Source organism: Poecilia latipinna, unplaced genomic scaffold, assembly GCF_001443285.1.
Source record: "Poecilia latipinna isolate Pla-1442-1.1 unplaced genomic scaffold, P_latipinna-1.0 Scaffold2062, whole genome shotgun sequence".
NCBI classification, from domain to species: Eukaryota; Metazoa; Chordata; class Actinopteri; order Cyprinodontiformes; family Poeciliidae; genus Poecilia; species Poecilia latipinna.
This window is the reverse complement of record NW_015114678.1, coordinates 92,215-112,497: the sequence shown is the minus strand read 5'-3', so window position 1 is coordinate 112,497 and position 20,283 is coordinate 92,215. Positions and strand designations below refer to the sequence as shown.

General features: G+C 37.1%; 1 long non-coding RNA gene across 1 annotated transcript; it reads left to right on the top strand.

Moving 5' to 3' along the window:
• Positions 1 to 358: 358 nt before the first annotated feature.
• LOC106936014 (uncharacterized) lies at positions 359 to 13,787 on the top strand. The gene is made up of 4 exons (XR_001422035.1): positions 359 to 442; positions 923 to 1,047; positions 8,294 to 8,373; positions 12,348 to 13,787. It is a non-coding gene; the product is annotated as an uncharacterized LOC106936014 (long non-coding RNA).
• The last annotated feature ends 6,496 nt before the right edge of the window (positions 13,788 to 20,283 follow it).

The window sequence follows — 20,283 nt, the reverse complement described above, 5'->3', positions numbered from 1 at the left end:
ATAATATTGGCCAACAAATTTGATTCTGATTCTAACTTAGTGACTTATTTAGGTTTTAAATTGTGACTGTTCCGGACATCAATACAAAACTCTTAGGTTATGTCACCTTTTTTCAATAAAACTGAACATACTGTTTATTGAATATCTCAAAGTGAAGATTTGAAAAGTCAGACTCAGCGGCTTACTCATTGGATGAGAAGTCTTCAAAATTACTGGCTATCAATTATTATTACTGGCAGAGTTATGTCACCACCAAACGTTTTACGGTCAGCAGGTGTTTAATTAATGCCTGTTGTTACTCATTAAACACCTGCTGGTTTGGGTGCTAAATAAACACCAGTAGGTGGCGCTTTTAATGATTATTAGGTGTCAGGTGGCAATGGAAATCGCCTCATTATTATTGGAAACAGCTGTCCATATGCTTGCTGTGACAACGTGAAAGGTGGGCTTGGCATTCATTTCAGACCAGAGTTAAGAAGGTATTGCATCAAAATATTTCTAAAGGTTTCAGTGCACATTTAGTTTGTACAAACAGAGGCACAGAGAAGTTGGATGAGGGATAAACAAGGAGCTCACAGCACTTAATAAACCATTATGAGAGGAGTAACACCATTTAAGAAGTTTGGAAAAAAAAACTGCAATTAAAAAACAAGTCTACAAAGGAATCTGATGTGGTCTATATTGTTCGTTTTACTTTGCAAAAGCTGCCACAGGCGGCTTCATCTGAGCAAGGAAAGCTTTTACACAAGCAGACAGGGAAGCTTGTGAAAAAGGGGCTTTATGTGTCCCATTTAATGGACACCAGTAAACAATCTGTTTAGGTTTTCCAACCAAAACATTTTTGACACCTGTTGAAAAGTCTTCACTTGCAAAGCATTTCGGGAGCCGATTTATTTAGCTCGACGTTTTGTTTTGTCTTTAGAACCTGGCGTTATTAAGTGTGTGAGCTAGATGTGTGATGCAGAAGAGGAATTTATCCAGATGGAGGTGACTGATTCATGACTGTCAGCCCAGAAGTGTCAACATGGTCCCAATCAACACTATCAGGTGTGTAAAAGAATACTTTGAAGTTGCTGATATAATGTCAGCAAATGCAGGGAACATTATGTGTCACACATGATCTGAGGCACAACTAGTCTAAACAGGGAAAGCTGTTGTCATACATGGTAGCTACCTCTTCCTTTAGTTTGTTTTTCAATGGATTCTGTTGAACCACATTGCAATCGCAATGTGTCAAATTTCAGCTAATTTTTATCACTTTTTTCAGCTTCAAGTTAATTCAGCAACCATTGTGGGTTTGTCATTCGTTAACACAGGGGTGCCAACAAATTTGTCCACGTGTATATGTCCAGGCATTGAAATACTATTGTAAACAACTAGCTACCTTTTATATTTTTTGTTGCATCAGAAAGGTGCTGGAATTATTTAGGCGTTTCATTGGGCACTAAATTATTGGACTGATTGTAATTTTGCAGTGAAGATGCTCTAGTGTGTCTCGGGACTTTAGCACTGGAGGTAATTGAGGATAAACACATCTCTCACTGTTGATATATATGGTTTTTATTTTTACAGGAAAATATTTTGAAGGGGAGCTGATAAAGACGGAAAAAAATTAACTGAATTTGAAACCATTAACTAAGGAAGGTCTGTATTCTACAGAAGCGGATTAGGGCCACTGGAAAAAAAAAATTAAACACTTCTGACTTTAATCTCAGAATTCTGAGAAAAAAAGTCAGAATTCTGACTTTAATCTGAAAAATAATAATTCTGACTTTTAGAATTCTGACTTTAATCTCAGAACTCTGAGTTTAAAGACAGTATTTATGTTTATTTTTTTTCCCCAGTGGCCCTAATCCTCTTCCATAGTATGCCTTTAAAGGGCATCTGAACATATCTTTTAACTAAGAAAAGATATGTTGTAAACTTTGATGAATACTCCCTAAGGAAAAGTATCACGTCTATGTAATTACAAAACTACACTGAGTTTAGCCAGCCACAGTTTTACTACGTCCATAATTTGATTAACTGGGATGTAAATACTTTGGTGACCATGTGAGTGGGCTACTCTTGATAAATCACTTAGACAATGGAGAGCTTATTAGAGTCCCCTTCCTGTCTTCCTAGAGGTTGGATGTGGGGTCTGCTGTGCTTCCTGTCACTGTTAGATTGGATCTACTCTTCTTGGCGTATCCTAACAAGCGGCTAATGGATTGTTTCTGGCTGTGGCTTTTCAAAAGAGTCATTTGCAGAACTTCTTCAGATGCCACTAATACAAATTCCAATCATCAGTACTGCTGTGCTGTCTGGTCGATACACAAGGGTTCACAAAGTGTGTTTACAAGTCTATAGATGACAACAAATGATGCAGAAATTAGCCAATAAATAATTGAAGTGATTTAAAAAGGAAAATGGGGGCAAACTGGGTAAAAACCACTGCATACAAGTCTTATTTCCATAAGACTTTTAATTACTAATGTCGTTTGTGCTGTGATCCTAAAGATAATACAATGAATTTACAGAGGTTATGAAAGGTCTACCAACTTCCACACATTACCTAAATTATTCATTTGTGCTGCTAGTTTTTCTACGCTACTATAATTGTAGTCATATTAAGGTCAACTAAAGGTGTGTGAGTGTTACTTGAAAATACTGCAAATAACCTGTGTCGGTTAGTACATTATTAACATATTATTAACCAACAAACGGAGGTCATTTGTACAAAGTGTCGTCACTTTTTTACAGGCTCACTTTGCTCTACTAGTTAGATTTTAGAGGTAAGCTGTGACTTATGTTCTGGTTAAGTTTAGGATAAGAAATAGACTAGTGCTGGTTAGGCTTAGGGAAAATGCCTGGTTTAGGCATGAATTCAGTTAATAAAATGTGCAAAGTCCTCAGTTTGTATAGAAGTGCAAGGATGTATGTGTGTTGGGGAGAAAATCCACAATAAATTCAAATATTTCCACCCAGTTCCTGTTTTTTTTAAAAAAACATCAAGTCGGTTGCTGTGTGATCATTCCACCCTGGAAAAAACAAACAAACAAAAAAAAAAACAATTAAACTTTATTACTAAACCCTCCAAATAATCATCACTTGTGTTACTTTGATTACTTTTTTTAAACATCTGGACTATGGGTCCAGATGTTCTTTGCTAGCGTGTCTTCAATTACTCTGGCATAGCTGTGAAATAACCTGCCTTGTAAATGGATAATTTACCATCACCAAGAAAGCCTTACAATTTCCTTCTTATCGACTTCAGTTAGAATCTTATCTACACATTACGGTTTGAGTTATACTTCAATACACAGGTATAAGTGAACTATATATTAGACAGATAGAAATCAGTAACGGAAGAATGTTGCTGAATATCACGTTTGGCGCCACACAGTTATTCTGCTGAGGTGTAAAGTGTGTAAGACGACCACCTTGGCAGAGTTTAAAAGAATAAAACATTGATTAAACAGCTCAGATCTACCTGCAAAGAACATTTTATCATCCATGTTAATTATTCACTAGGCCCAGTGATGTCTCTCTTATAAAAGTGTTTTCCATTTCTAAATCATTTAGCACAAAGAAAAGTGCTGAGAAGAAAACAAATAAGTATCCCCCTGCTTGATAATGGTGAACAAATGCGGTAATCAAAATGACTGCTGAGGGAGCTGGTTTTAAATGGTAGGACTAATAATCCAACAGATTTAAAACTCGCTGATCTCATTAGGAATTCAGCCTATAAGCTACAACTAAATGAGGAATGCCAGAATGACCTCACAGGCTCTTTTATAGCAGGTGCAATGAAGGGGCAGGAGCATGTAGGACTTCAGTTTGATATGCAAATCCTTCTCATCTTTAGGGATGGCAGCCCAGTGGCCGCAGTTGCTGAACTTGATTCATCGTGTCGGATGCATGACAAACTGCTGGCTCATTTAAAGTTATGCTAATCATCATGAGTCGGACCTGTCCTGCAGGGCACGGTTGCAAAATTTCTGCAGTAGTTTGTTCCAGGCTGTGTTCAGGTTTTAGCTTAAGAACTGCTAATCAGCAGTGCTGCAGAGGAACTACATAATTCTACCTTAGTTTGTAGTTAATTGGAATCGGCTTTCAATTATCTAAGAGGACTTGGATCAAGCTTGTACCTCCAAATAATATATGACTGAATAGATTATCAAATGAATGGAATAAATGCAATAGAATACTCTTCTTCCATTTTAAGGCAGCCCCCGTATTGACTTAATTAAATGACATTTTTTACTTTTTCCAATTAGGCTTAAGGAGAATAGAAGGGCTCCAACTAATGATTCTTTTGGTAATCAATTATTCTGACAATTAATTTATGAATTGTATAAAAAAAATTAACCAGGTGAAGCTAAAACTATGCAATTTGGTGAGTTCTGGATAGACCAGATTTACAGGCAAAGGTTGTTTTTTTTTTATCAAAATATTTTTGTACAGTTTTGGCTTAATTACTACTCTGAATACATTTTTTTGACAAATGGACTTCTTTTGAGTCTTTATAGTCTAGGTAATGATTAGACAATTATTCATTTACTTAACGATTAATTCACTTGACTTTGTTTCAGGCCCAGAGAATACAACAACTGTAATGCAGGTTGGATCAGCATTATAATTTTTCATCCAAGGGGTATACATTCACACGTGCACATGTTCTTGAAGTGAAGCATTTAATTAATCTCTTGTTAACTAGCACAAGATTCCAGAGGGATCTCTACATACTGCCATGAATATCAAAGCCTTCTCATGAGTCTGAAGATTGGCATAATATAGTTATAGGTCCCAGAAAAATATCTGTAAAAAATGGATAAATAAAAGTTTACATTTTTCATTTTCTTATAATCATATTCTGGTACTAGTATATTCAGCTTCCAAACAAATAATCTAAAGCTGCTTCAGTCTTTTATTTTAAGGTAAAACTAACAAACTACATTACCCTGAATCTCATTTAATGACCTTTGGATATAAGCATATATCCAAAGGTCCCATGTGATCCTGTATGTAGAAGTAGATAAAGACATTGGATGGCAGAGAAGCTACACCAGAGACATATTCTGTGCTTATTACAAATTCTTTTGATCAAAAAATCCATTACCCAGAAAAAAAAAAAAACATGGGCTGTGTAGTTTTACCAGAGTACTTCCTTGAAATCTTAATTTTTTAAGGATGGCAAAAACAGCATCCCAATGTAGTTTTGTCTCGCCATGTATTCTGAATGTATTGTTACACCACAAATGTCATTATTTTTTGTAGCTGCTTCGGTACAATAGTTGACCATCTAAGCGTCTGAGACAGAAAAAGATCTATGTTGTCTCTCCGGCTCCTGCAGCTTGTTTCCCCTTTTGAAAGCAGAGAAACCATTATACAGCCTGCCACACTGTTTCCATATTAAGTACAGGTTGCTGCCACTCACAGCAACACCAGCAACATGTGGGGGCAGACTGCCGCCGAGCCCTTCGATTCATCTCCACTGACAGCTTCCACATTCACCTTATTGAGCTACATGAAAAGGTTCTCAGGCCAGCTGTGGTGTTTGGAAAGTGTCTGCTTGTTGTTGTCCTCGCTCATAGGAAAGAAATCTGACATCCACTGCTCATATACAGATCACATACCAAGGTGCTCAGTTCACCACTGATCTACTGGGAGAGGCTGCTTTACAGTGTTTGGCAACTCATTAGTGAAATGACAGCTTGAATTAGAGACGCGTCCTCCTTTGAGAGACTTTAAAGCTTTAGCGGGTTATATTTTTTAATAAAATCTGTTGCTGTTTTAATTAGATCAGTGTGTGTCTTTTCAGGTCTCTTCAGGCAGCCTTCTATATAAACATGGCTTTACTGTTTGTGTGGCCTGATGGGTAAAACTGTGCACAATTTTAAAGTATGTCAACATGAAAAAGAAATCAAAGGTTCAATGAAAATGCTCAGTTTTAGTACAGTAAATACAGCAGCTCCTCAGGTGTGTGCCGAGTGATTCTCTTCAGATCTGAGCGTGAATGAAGGCGGAGAGGATCAATGATGTCTTTGATCTATTCTCTCGGTTCCAAGAGACAGGCGTCGTAGAAGGGTTTCTTTTTAAGAAGCATTTTAATGTTTTATGTTGGGTTTCCGTTTGAATCTTCCCAGCTGAACGTTTAAAGGAAGAGTGTGTAAAATCAACTTTTTTTTGTTGTTTTATATCATTTTATTCCCTTATCAAAAGCAAAGCTGGAGTATTGCTTTGATTCATTCATGCATGTTTGAGACATCTTTGAATCTCCTTATTCTGCTCCCTGTGCTCCTCCAGACTAGCAGCAGCAATTAGCAAACATATGGTGGAACTGCAAGACTCCTGAGCTTATCCAAAGAACTACTTCGCAATCCAACAACACTCCAAAGAGCGGCTGTAAAAAGCTTAGCGAAGAAACACTGATGACGTGCTGGAGGCGTGAGCGTCGGAAAGTGTAGAAACTTCTTAAAGAGACAGAGGCTCATTTTCCAGGTGTTCAGTTGTGAAGTCAAATTTCTGTTATGTTTGATATATATGGTATTTTTATAACAACAGTAGGTAACATAGTTGATTGTGCTATAAAAAGGCACTATGTATCAGGGAAAATACATAAACTGCTCCTCTGAGTTTAAATTGGCACTATGTGCAATAAATCATCAACTTTCCTCGCGTTAAAACAAACTATGTTTCATTTACTTTGAAAGCTCAGTAAATAATTTAACAAAATGTTATATATTTAGATGCCATAAAAAATTGATCAGTTCTATAAAAATATTGAAAATATGAAGAAATCTTCACACCAGTTACTAAATAAGATAAATTATTCATAGGCCCAATGATCGAAGTAGTGCTGTACAGTCACTTTCTCCATGCAGAGAGCTGGGAGGCATTTAAAGTGAATCAGCCTATAGGATTTCATTATAAGTTTCATAGCTGGAGGTGTAGAAGCTGCTCGTCTGGGAAGAACTCAGGGAGCCGAGGGGATAAAAGAGCAATGAAAGGATCTTCACCGTGAATCAACCGTGCAGGCTGGTGTCCGGCCAACCTTTTACTACCAGGCTGTGAGTTGAAGCTGTTAAGGAGGCCGCCAGACAGATTCAGCAGGACGGTTTGAATTATTCCAGTTGTAATGAAGGACATATTAATGGTAATTAAGGTACCCAAAGGAATGAACGAATTAATGGAATAATTAATGGAGGTTTAGCTGTGAGATTGCAATTTTTCTGAGAGGTAAGGATCTAAAGTGGTGGTCTGGCAGACTTTGTCCGATGTCATCTGACCAGAACAACTTCCGTATGTTTTCTACGTCTCCCTCATAGCTTGTGTGTTGTTTAAAGAAACTTCTTCAGATTTTCTTTCAACAATGTTTTTTTTTTTGTTTGCCTTTCTAGAACAACTACAGCTGTAACTGTTCTACACTTTGATTGGCTTGACTCTGGTTGGGTCACCAGAAGGTCGCCACATTCACAGATGACTTATTTATTTTTGAGCAGGTAAAATTTCAAAGGTATTTTTTTTTTCTCAGATGAAGTTTTTTGCAGGCAGATTTGGTGTAAAATTATTTGATAATTGCACAACCTAAATATTCAGTGTCTAAAAAAAATGTCTGGTTCTAATGAGACTATATTTCTTTCATACTTACTCCTCCTTGGCTCCAAACTAATCATCTCCAACCAGTAAGACTTTCCACAAATCTCACTCTCAGCAATATTCATTCTTGTTAAGCCTCTTCCTCGCAGTGATTCCACTCCTCCACATTAAAAGGAAACCCTCTGGGTCACGACATGTCCTACCACTTCCTGAATTGCAATAAACCTGTTAAACTTTTACCTTTGTTTCTTGAAAGTTTATACGTACATGGATCAGAAAGTTCACCAACAGCTATGACGACTTGCAAGCTTTCCTTTTTATCTGCAGATTGTGGGATCATTTGAAACGTAATTGAACAATTACTTGTGAAAAAAAAAATTCAATTAAATATCTGACATTGTGAATTTTTATGCTCACATACTAGAAAATCTTACATTGATTATTTTCTTTTCTTTTTTTTTTAAAGTGAAAATAATTATATATGAATATAAGTAAATTTCAGTAATAAATAAATAAATAAATAAAGATTGCAAGAAAAGTTGGTCAATTTCTCTGTGAACCCCAAAATCTCAGCCCATAGTTCCTGGAGTTAGCCGTCTCTGCTGCGATACGTCTGTTAGTAATTTAAGACAGTCGCATCTTTGTATTGACCAGGTGCAGGAAGATGGGGAACGGAGATGACAAATTAAATGAGCTTGTTTTCATTCCACAGGAGGAAATGTGATCCAGTCGCCACGGCAACCAAGCCCAGCGGTTTCAGGAATACTCGAGAAATTAAAAACAAGACGTTATGTAAGGAAAATGAAAACAAAAAGAAATTATTATGAGTGTGTCAGAAGTGTGTGCGTTCCGATGTCACTGTGCTCAGATTAAACTGATTGTTGTTTATAATGTTACTAAACAAACGTTGTGACAGCTTGAGAGAAGCTTTTATTGGATAAATTCTCCATGAAAATTGAACAATAATTTAGATGTTTTTTTGTTTGTTTTTTTCCAGTTGAAAGGACAGTGGTGTAATCTAATTGGTTGTGGATCCTTTCAAGTTTAGAGTACAACATAATTCAGATATCCAGCAGCACTCAAAGCACTAATCACACACTCGTACTGCGCTACAACATGGCCAGGACAAATCAGTTTATCTGTGCTAAGAAGGTGCCAAAGCCTCGTAGTTCTTTCTGACCCTTCTTTCCTGATAGATTCTCCCTCCGCTCGGCTCACCGAGCATGAAATCATTCGGGCAGAATGACAGGGTGTTTGGCTGGTGAGCAGGAGCCCAAGATTTGTTTCTCTGTAGATAAACGTTGTTGATTGTTGGCCTCTGCGATTAGGGGGTGCAGAGAGGTTCAGCAATTCTCCTAATCGACAACCCAGTTATCTCTGTGGAGAAATATTAGCTATTTTGTTGCTGATGAAATATTACAAACAAGTTGAAATTATATTTTTGATGGAGTCCCTGCCAGACCAAGAGCAAATTATCGCATAACAGTTTTTTCCCCCCGTGGGTACAGATATTTACAGTAAACATGAGTGGATCAATCCAAAATATTGATAATATCGATACCAAATCAGTACTGGATTGTGGTAAGCTTGATACTTTAGTTTCAGATTCACACTTTTAAGTGAATTTTATTTTTGAAGTTTCTCAACTCTACCTCAAGAGATTTTGTTTCAATTTGCTCTTAAATGATACTTTTTTGCACTTTTACTAACAACGCACACAAATAATGTTAGTACGTTAAAAATATTTTGTAGACACCTAAAAACTTAGTCCAAATTCTCTGCTTAAATGAAATGTTTTTTTTTTTTTGGACAAATCAGCATTCCATATCCTATTATACATGTATTTTTAAAAATCTTGTTGATAAACTTGTAACTCTGCATTGGGCCAAAAGCAACCAGACAATTGTTGCCAGCATCCTTTATTATTCTAGCCTGTGTTATTATGAGATCAAAGCCAAACGGATGACCCGTCATTGGACAAAATTAAGGGAACAGGGCATGTTTCCCAAAAACATCTATTACAATTAAATTCTCACTCAAACAGTGGCAACAAAGAGACTGTGATTATGATCAAGAGTGGAAATGAAGCAAGGACGTTTGATCTGGGGAGATGCTGTGCAGATGAGATTTTTGTCAACAACTTTTTACTGATGAACCACAAGGGCAACTGAAATTTATTACCATCCCACAAGCTAAAGTTGCTCCTTGAACTCATTCCTTTTTTCCCTGCAGTGGGTCATTCTCTCAGCCTCTGCAGCAAAATGTGCGTTCTATTGGGAATGATCACCAGGAGCACAGCGCCGTGCTTTTTGGAAATGATGTTAGTAAACTAGAAGCTGCTGCTGATGTGTTGCACAGAGATAAGGTCAGAAAGCAAACAATATAAATCATGAGAAGTTATTAAAGGAGAGCGCTGTCAATTATCTTAAAAAGATGAAGCTTTTATGGCTTAGATTCAAATGAGACTCTGCACAGAATGCACCTGTGGTACCGACACACGGCTGCCATTAAAAAATGATGCTGTTTCATATTTAGCGTGTGTATTGCTATGGACTCCAGATGTGGTATTTAAAGGTTGTGTGGCGGGGGTGTAGGTTTCTCAGCCTATTAGGTTTTTATGATAACATTTCAGAAACTATCCAACACTAATTCTGCAGCTAAAAAAAGGAAGGGGCAGATGCACAAGGCTATCAGTGGATGCAAAATCAGAATCTGGGTGTGATCCCAGTTCTGAAAGTAGATGCAATGACAGATATACTCCAAAAATAGCTAAATAAAAACTGTACTGCCCACATTTAAATAAAACATCATTCATGAAGCTAGGGTAGAAGTCACCTATACTTATGTGCAGTATATTTATATACACAACAACCAGAGCAAATATCTCTACACTGTCCAAAACCCAATCTGCATGTTTTATTCATATGGTGCCAATAAGGGATGGAAATTACTTTTGTGCAACAAAAGAAAAAGAAATAAGCGACATGTTGTGCTGCTGGCATTACAAAAAAGAAAAAAGGTTTACGGAATTAGGTTTGTCTTCCGTCAAGGTTTGCCTTATGTTTTGCTCACACTATTTGCTTTATTTCTGCTCAGGATTTGCATCTAACACATGCAAATGTGGAGCAATTTGTATCAATGTTTATCAACTACAAACACAGTGGATGCTAAAGAAGCAGAAAAAAAATGTTTTTCCTTTTCGCTATAAATAATCCTGTTCCTTTAACATTTTTTTTTTCTTTTTGCTTAACTTCAGCTTTATTGGTGCATATTTTTCTCTTGCTGACTTCATTTTAAAATGTTCAACTTCACAACTATTACAATATCATTTAAATTTTTATTTTGTTTTCATTCTCTAGTGATAGTTTTATCTGCTAATTTCAGGTTTTGTTTTCTACTCATATTTTTATGTACTGTAAATCTAACAATTTGTAATTTGTTTTTTTTTATTTCGCTTTCCTAAGAGAGGTTTTACTTACTATGACTGACATTGAGAGGGGATTAAAAAAACGTGGATAGTTATTTATGCTGACAAGTGAATTTAAGTATGTGAAAATTATTTTAATGTATAATACTTTCATGGCAATCATTCAGATATTTTTTCCCAAGGGACACAGACAGAGGACAAAATGAAGAAACTTGCATGAGAGGAGAGAGAACTATGCTGACCAGGCACTGACCTGACCTGGTGTTGCTAAAAACTTTCAGACCAGCATCTGACCGGAAGAATAATGCTGTGATAGTTTGCTAAAGTCAAATTACATTTATTTAATATATCCTGCTCAGAATTTAAAACAGGGAACATCACTGACCGGTAAAAGTCGGTTAGAAACATGGAGGGAATAGTGGCGACAGTTATACAGTAGTGTCATTTTATACAACACTGAAATTAATTGAAGAGGAGTTACTTTTACTTTCACCTCTCTGCAATTTAATTATTTAGCAGTTTTAGTCATTTTTTGCCAAAGTTGTAGCAACAGATTCCTTTAAAGTGCAAAGCCTTGGGTGATGCTCTGACTGAATGCTCAAGGACAGAAACAGGACAAAGCATGACATCTAAACGTTTAAACCCAGTGCATACACACATACAGGAGTGTACCGCAAACACCAGATTTGTTCAGCATCTTGCTGAGAATGCCTCCAGGTGGACACAATGTGATGCGACAGGTGGACATGCGTTTGTGGATCATTGCTGCAGAGAAGAACATCAAAGCTTGTTCAAGACCAACTAGAGTGAGACATGAAGCGTTCCCCCAACACACTCAGCCACGTCCAAACTTGTGCACAGACAAAATCAGTCAAAAAGAAGTCACGTTAACCAGAAGCATCAATGCTGCTGCAGAAAATCCTGTAAAACAGTTGCACCACTACCCATAAACAGATTCAGCTCGAGTTTTTCTTGCTTCTATTTTGTGCATTCTGGTAATTCTGACTTTAGAATCTCTTCAGTAATGTAGCAAAAGACAAGGAAGGCTGAAAAACTGAGATAAAATATTAAAATAAAACAAGTCAAATTGAAATTTGAAAATATACAACAGAAAGACATTACATAAACATGGCCACAGGCAGGAAGTACCTTTTATGTTCAGTTGAGCATGTTCTGCATTAGTCTCTTGTTAAATATGGAGGGTATAATTCATGACAATAAGTAGATTTGACAACATGCTTCCCTCCTTTGTTTGATGCAGATTGGTCAGTTCCACCCACAGGAATAACAAACTACTTTGAATACAATTATTTAGATTTTTGATGTCGTCCTCCCACAGGTTTTCACCCCAGCAGAGCCTCCAAAGAAAACAACACTGGTGACCAGAGACTCATCCTGGGCTTGGAGCCACACATGTAAAGGAGCTGCAGGGGGAGAAATGGGTGGCATCTGTTAAACTCCATGTTTATGGTTTCACAGATTTCCCCATATCTCTCACTTTATGGCTGGAGGAGTGTCAAGATTCCAATATTTTCCAAGATTTTTTTTGTTGAGACTGAAATCGATCAGCAGCATTGCAGTTGCTGGCCTTTAAGTCAGACATTAGTGGTGTGATCCATTCGTCTGACTCATGTTCCCTCATTAGATGCTGAAACCTTTTCTTTCAATTTTATTTCACCCTTTTCCAATTTTCACTTGCCTTTGTTTTGCCCACTCATTTTATGCAATTTTGGTTTCCTAATCTCTTTGGTGACGCAAGGAAAGAGTGAATAGGTGGAGCTTTTGGCTTTTCAAACCTAGATTTTCCTGGAGCATATTTGAAAAGAAGACATGTGTTGCATTTGCAAATGGACACAGTCACATAAATTTTCATTATTGTAGTATTTTTATAAAGTACCAAAAATAGTGTCTGTCTCTTTGATGCATAATTTTTGATTATCCCTTATAACAGGGGCAGTTCTTATATATTTGATGTTCGTAAATGTGCTATACAAAGCAGTCTTTGGTTGTTCCGTGATCTGCTTTTTAACTACTTATATCTACTTGCTCACCTTTACAAAAACGATTTCTAAACTCTTGCAAAAAGAACAATACGAAATCCCATTCCATTTAACAAAAGCTGATTTTTGAATCTGTAGGGTCTGCATTGTCTTTCTCAGTGCTTTAGCACAAACAATGTAACTTTCCTAAACCTGCAATTTTCCAGATTGACCATAATTGAACTATTTTGTGGTTTTGATTTGTAGAGGTCCACCCTGCGGTCGCCTTAGAGAACCATTAGGATGGCTGGATGACTGCGCTCAAGCCCGTCACCCTCAGCAGGGGGCAGCCTTTGTTTCTCCTAATAATCAGTTAAGGTCTTCTTCTACCCACGACCACTCAGTTATCTCTGTCCGTAATAACACAGCTGCCTGAGAAATGTGGCAGGAGCCCCCTCGAAGCTCAGCGCTTTTGGTGAAAACGAGCCAGCAGCCGCTCTTTGAAGACAGGCTGCGTGGAGCATACGACTCTCGAGCCCTCCCAGGGTTTAATGTCTTATTATTTTCCTCAGACAGAAACAAAATGAACAGTTTTGTCAGCGGGGACGCTGCTGTCTTTGTGTCACTTCCTTTAAACGCACAGCAAGAGGGGAGCAGGATGAGAAATGAGGGAAACTGTAGAAAGTCACTTTTGCGTCATTAGCTGGAATCTAACATCTGAGGGTGTTTTCAGAGGATCAGTCATGTACTCAAGGCGAATTATATAGGAGAAAGGATCAGGATGCTCAAACGTAGAGCCAAATATAGAATCACCTCATTATTTCTTTTTTCAGTCACCGTAGCAATGCAGGGGTGTCAGCATATCTGTAGCTCTCCTGCAACACATCGTCGGATTAGGACACTTTGTTCCCTTTAACCTGATTATTTACGTCAGTCAGGGAACTCATTCTGAATATAATCAGACATTTCAGTTTGGGAAAAAAAATAACATTTAAATCAGGCTAATGAGATTTTTTATTTTTTACATTTTCTGACATGTGACTATAGAAGCACCTGGGACTTTCTTGTCTTGTAAATGAGTTGACATACTTAATGTATCAAACTTTTATGTGAAAGTGTTTCATATTTTGTGAGAAAATTGCAGTTGCATAAATGAAGTATGTATACCAATTTTGAAGTGCCACCATTGCAAATATAAAGCAGTTTTTTTTATTGTTTCATCCAACAGCCAAAAATGTCAATGTAATTTATTGGGATATTGTATGACAGGCAAACTAGAGAAGCAGCAAAGAGATCCAAGGACACTCTGGATGAGCTGCAGAGATTCACAGAACAGGAGAAACAGACCCAAAATATATAATCTTGCAGAGTGCGTTTTATTCTCTCTCTCTTTTATTTTATTTTGATATTAAACTTCATATAACAGTTATCATATAAAATGTCTAGTACTTGACATTTTTGGCATTATGTTCCTCTCACAACTTACGATTTGCAATTATTTTTCTTTCTATATGAAATCACGAGAGAAAAATCAAAACAAACAAACCACAAGCAAAAAAAGAATCACAAATGATTTAACCAAAAATTGGTACCAGAAAAAAGTACATATTTGACCTTGGAGATGGGAGGAACAAACAATTTTTTTCACAAAAAATCTGATCTTATTGGTTTGATATAGTTCAGTCATCCTTTCCACATGTTCTCAAATGTATTCCATTCAAGTCTACAGAAAGAGCTTCTCCATAACATAATCTTGCACAGTATCAATGGTATTGACGGTTTGTTTTTTGCATGCAAAACAGGGGTTAGCATCCTCCATTATGTTCATCTGTGTCTTCTTGTACCTGGTAACCTGTAGGCCATCCAGCACTCGTGCATAAAAGGTGTGACAGCATGATTAATTGTGCCTAGTTCAGAGGCAAACCAAGCTGGCCAACGGATAAGTGAGGATTCCTCAGCAGTGGAAAAGAAGTAACTGTTTAACGTGAAGAAGGAACTGTTACAATGATAAATGGAAGCACAGAAACAGCCTGCTGATGTCTTTAAAACAAATTGTCTGGGATTTTAAAGCAATATATTTTTCATAAGGATAAATGGGTTTTAATCTTCCATTTAGGCACTGTGATGGTGCCTGAAATAAAAGCATAAACTATCCCTCCCATATTCAATTTAAAAGAAAGAGAAAGGGTGATTTTTAGTGCAAATGCAACAGGAGAATGGAGGATTTGTAAATTCCAATTATATTTCTCTTACTGTGAACTCAGCAAATTCAAATGTGCAAGCCGAGATGATTTCCCGAAGTACTGCCTCTGCTCATCTGCTGCGCATGATTGGATTAGACCGCAGATTATCATGTAGGCTGAGGGTAGCGGGCAAGCAGATAGGCATGCCTTCAGAAGTTATTAATTACAACTCTGAAATGTTTCACCCCCACTGAGTACTTTACATAGGACATGCCAGCAAATGCAGCAGAGCATAGCTGCTGTTGATGTGCATGCAGAAAACTTGTGTTTGTAAGATCTTCAAAGCGCACAAAGCAACACATATCAATCATCTCCACCTCTGTCTCCGTCACACATTGCTGACAGCTTTTTATGATTTTCAATTTAGTTTGTGTCTGCAACTCAGTGAGCAGAATTGCTCAGCAACCGTAAAGATGACATTCGAAAATTCACAGAAGAATAACCCTGAATGTGACATTTGGATCTTCCAATTTGGCTGTCATCGCTTTGTGGCGCACAAACATAAACTTGATTAAATGGGAGGATGAGCACAGGAGAGTGGCCTCAATGTGTAGTTTAGCATTAACCCTGCTTTAAATGTGAGTCATGGAAATAATAGTGATGACCCCTGCTCACACACACACACGCGCACACACACGATGTAGCAATGTCCGAATGAGGAAGGCTCTTTTCAACACAGTTGGCATCACTGCATGAGCAGAATGAAACATGTAGCTGCCCTGTAAGAAAGATTTTATTGAAAATAAATAGAAAACTTTTGCCTGAACAATGGGGAAATGTGGTTGAGAAATGAAAGGAAGTCTATTGAAGTTTAAATCTGGTTAAAATGGGATTAGGGACTGAATTATAGACCTAAATTCTTAGTTTCAATCATTTTGTTAGGTCCCTTTGCTGAATGATCAAAGTTTTTCCCACTGTGTAAGAAAAAAATGAGAAATTACCAGCATTAGGACGTCAAATGACCAGAAAGCGATCCAATAAAATATCTCAACTTTCGAGTTGAGATATTGAGAGTCGAGTTCATCTTGTTCATTAAGTGCCATCTTCTAGTGCTGTGGTTGAAACTGAGGGCCACTCTGCTTTGCTACAACTACTAATTGTATTTTAATTTTGTCCCCCAAAGGTCCAAGAGAGTTCTCCAAAACATTTCTTATTCAGAATAAATCAATATTATTAATATCTTATGTACACTGATTTACTTTTACCTAAACCCTAACAAATCTTTCCTCTATTTTTGACACGCTGCAGGCAATTAAACAGACAACTGTTAGCAAAACTTAAAACACCGTTTAAAAGAAGGTACAGTAAAATGGCTTCAGATTTTTATTTGAGCCTTAAGAGTTTGCTGAGTAAGCCTTTCACTGCATCCTCCCAAGGAAAACAATAAAGACGAGTTTCTTCAATATTTCATGCTGCTACATAATGTTTGGCTTTCTCCCCCCACACCTACCCTGACTCCCTGATCCACTAATAATACACACACTGATTCAGCAAACCCACTGAGTGTTATTATCGAGCCCTTCAGAGCCGTCACCCCGTGGAGAGGCACCGCTGTGCAGCAATAAATCTGGAATTCAATTAACCCAAGCACATCTTGACCTTTGATATTGTAAAACAACATAAGAGGGTAGTTATCATCGTGAGTTAACATTAAGGAAAAACAACATGTTGCTGAGAGTTTTGCGTTGAACTCCTTGTCAGTTGTGTGCCTCTTTTCGTTCAGTTTCTTTGAATCCGCCCATCTGTCTCTATTGATCAGTATTCCGTATCTCTTCCTGTCTCCGGGGAGATGTATTGACATTCAAAGCGGCAGTGTGTCGTATCAATAATTTACACAGTGATTGTGCCGTTCCATCAGCATGCAACAGAAGATCACGACAACGGATATGCAAAAAGCATCAATGTTATTGTGTCCATTTGATTTATCGCTGTGCTAAAAGAGGTGGTACAAATCCAATGGCTGCCTGTATTTACGCCATCTACCAAAGCAATATATAAAATGCTAATTTACAGACAGATGAATGATAAATGACTGGCATCAGCCTCATATCTGATGCAGGCGAAAGTTAATGATCTACTAAAGAAAACTACCTCTAAAAATGTTTCTAAAACATTTCAGGCCGAGGACCACTTATCCAATTTAGCAAACACTCATTGACCACCTAATTTGAAACTGCCCCACAATAACACAATATCTTAACATAAATAATATCAAATAAAAATAAAATCTTTACTTCAACTGCTGTTATCCTCTAATAATGTTTTAGGGCTGTTTGTAATTTAGAAGCATATTAAAGGAAGAATAGACTTGAGTTGCTTTGGCAAAAAATATTTTGTATCGTAATAGTGTTCAAAAACAAAAGTTATGCAACTCACTGACAAACTTTGCACCGTTTTTCTTTTCAGTGACAGTCTTAATCCATTTAGCCATTATTATTTTTAAGCACAATCCTTTGGTAAGCTAACAATAGCGTGGGACTTTGATATTCAGGTCATGGCAAATAAACGATAGGTTAGCTACATGCAGTGCCTTGCCGGCCACTAGGGGGCGCCCGCGGACCACCACTGGTCTGGGGACCACAGTTAAGAGACTGGTTCAGAAGCTAGGTTCCAGATTAAACACAGTTCTTTTGATGACTATGAAAGCATGATATTAGGTAAACTGTAATATTTTATGTGATACTCCATAAAATTTGTGCACACTTGTTTCCCGTAATTTAATAAATTTTGTTTCTTGTAATTCCCTAGGTAACGGAGAAGCAATCACGAGCTGGGACAGAGTCCTACAGTAAATCCGTACCCACACGCACACCCGACATAACTTACTCTTTGGTTTCAGCACAGATTGGCGCGGTTCGTCGTGAAAATACACGCGGCGTTCCTGCCTCAGTTGTCATGTCCATCCTACCTTGTAATTTTCAGTCTCAAACATTTTCCCGGTTCAGATATTCAAACAAAGCTATTTCCGGATTAATGCGCGCCAAACGGGAGTCACGTGATGACGTAATGACATCATCAGAACGTTGTATTAATCGAGTGTTTTCTAGTAAATTGAATATATTGTAATTTTGGTTTGAGGTTTATTTCTTGCATACTTTTTATGGGTTTACTTGAGTTAGAAGCAATTTTTGTTTTTGTTTTGCTTTCTTGTGGGCGGAGCCTGTGATTATAAACAAGGGCTTTGCATGCCTTTTTTTTTGGAGCAGTCTTTTTCTTGTCAGAAACTTTTCCTTCCTTGTCATGCTAGCTTGAGGAGCAAAGCAGTTTGATGAATTTGACAGTTCATTAATTTTTTAAAAATATATTCTATGACAATAATTGAAAAAGTATGTTTTAGAGGTTGCTTTTTTTTCGTCAGAGCAAATATGTTTGAAGCTTTTTTTTATGTTGTTTGGATGCTGTGCTTCTGTAATGGATTCTGGCGGAATGTTTTAGCATCATTTGGGACACATTAGCACACCCACAGGAAAGCTACTCACATTGACTGAGCTTTCTAAAGCCCAAATACAGCCCTAAATCTATATGCAGAGAACCAATAAACATTAAAAAGTTTCGTATTCACAAAGGTTTTTGAAAAATGAAGGAATGCAATGTTCTGTTTCACCAGGACATGTCTGCAAGAACACTTCCCATTTTTCTGCGCTGTTTTTTTTTTTTTTTTTTACTTTAACAGAAGATAAAATTGTAAAGTTAAAGGACCAGGGATTATGCTATGTTAAAAACAGAGTTCTGTTTGTCATTTTACAGAAAAGACACGTCTCTATGAAATGGATATTCAACTATCCACCAGTCAATCACAGATCAACACGGAGGTACACAATCCCCAAAAGCCTAACAGGCTTGTGTTATGCTGGAGTGAGCTTGCATACCTGGAGAGTACTCACTCATGCATTGAAACATGCAAATACTATGCAGAAAGGCCCCATCTGGGATTCGGGCTCAGCACTTATTGGGCTTCAGAGCTAGTGATTGCTCTACCATGAAGCCCTGCAACTCTAACTTTCTCCTAAAACATGACATTTTAGGTCGGAATAGATTATTGTTGGTACTAGACTATAGTCCTGAGGGGCTGGTGCAAAGGTTAAAAGTAAAAATGTAGTATTCGCAAACTCATAAGCAAGTGAGATTTCTTTCTTCTGATACTTCAGGTTTCCAACAATTTAGCAGTTAAGTTTATTAACATTTGCATCCATCCATTTCTCATTTGTATTATCTTCCTCTTTTCATTTTTAGAGTTGCTGGCTCATATTGAATCAAAGAAGAGCCAGGTAAATGTGAGCAAATCATCACTCCTATACTGACAATTTACAGTCTTCAGTTGACCCAACCTGCATGATTTTGGAAAAAATCCAGAACCAGAAGTTACATGCTCAAGAAAAACCAAATGCATAAATGTTTCAGCTTGATGCATTTGCAATAAATTTTAAAGGGCTTTAAACAAAACTGTATACCAGGACAAAAATATCTTTTGCGGTAGAAATAAACTTCAATACTGGTATTACTTAAATTATTAAGTCAAAAGAAATTTACTTTCAGATTATTTTAAGAATTAAAGGCCTAATGTCTGAGAAAAAGAATAGGGAAAGCTGGTCGATAGTTTTATCTTCAGTAGACTTGATTACTGTAATCAATAGTGTATTTAATCCTCTGCCTAAAAATCAATCAAAACACAGTCATAAAGACAGAAAAGTAGATTATATCTGCCTGGTCCTGTGGTAGCTGATTTCCTGTCTATCAGGGTAACTTTTAAAATCTGCTGTTTGTTTACAATTCTGGAAACAATTCAGACTTTTAAAAGTCTGACGACAGCTCAGAATTTCCAGAGTTCAAACAATCTACAGTAATAGCAATTCCAAGAAGACATAAAACTAAATCCTTCGTTAGACTGTTTCACCTGGACAGTGCCTTCTTTGTTTTTACATTGTGTTGAGAGTCTTGTCTCCTTTAAACAGCAGCTGTACACATTCTTATTCAGATCTTTTTGAACATCGTGTCTGTTTTAATTTTTGTTGTTTTTTTTTTTTACTCATGGTTTTATTTTCAGACTGTTTTT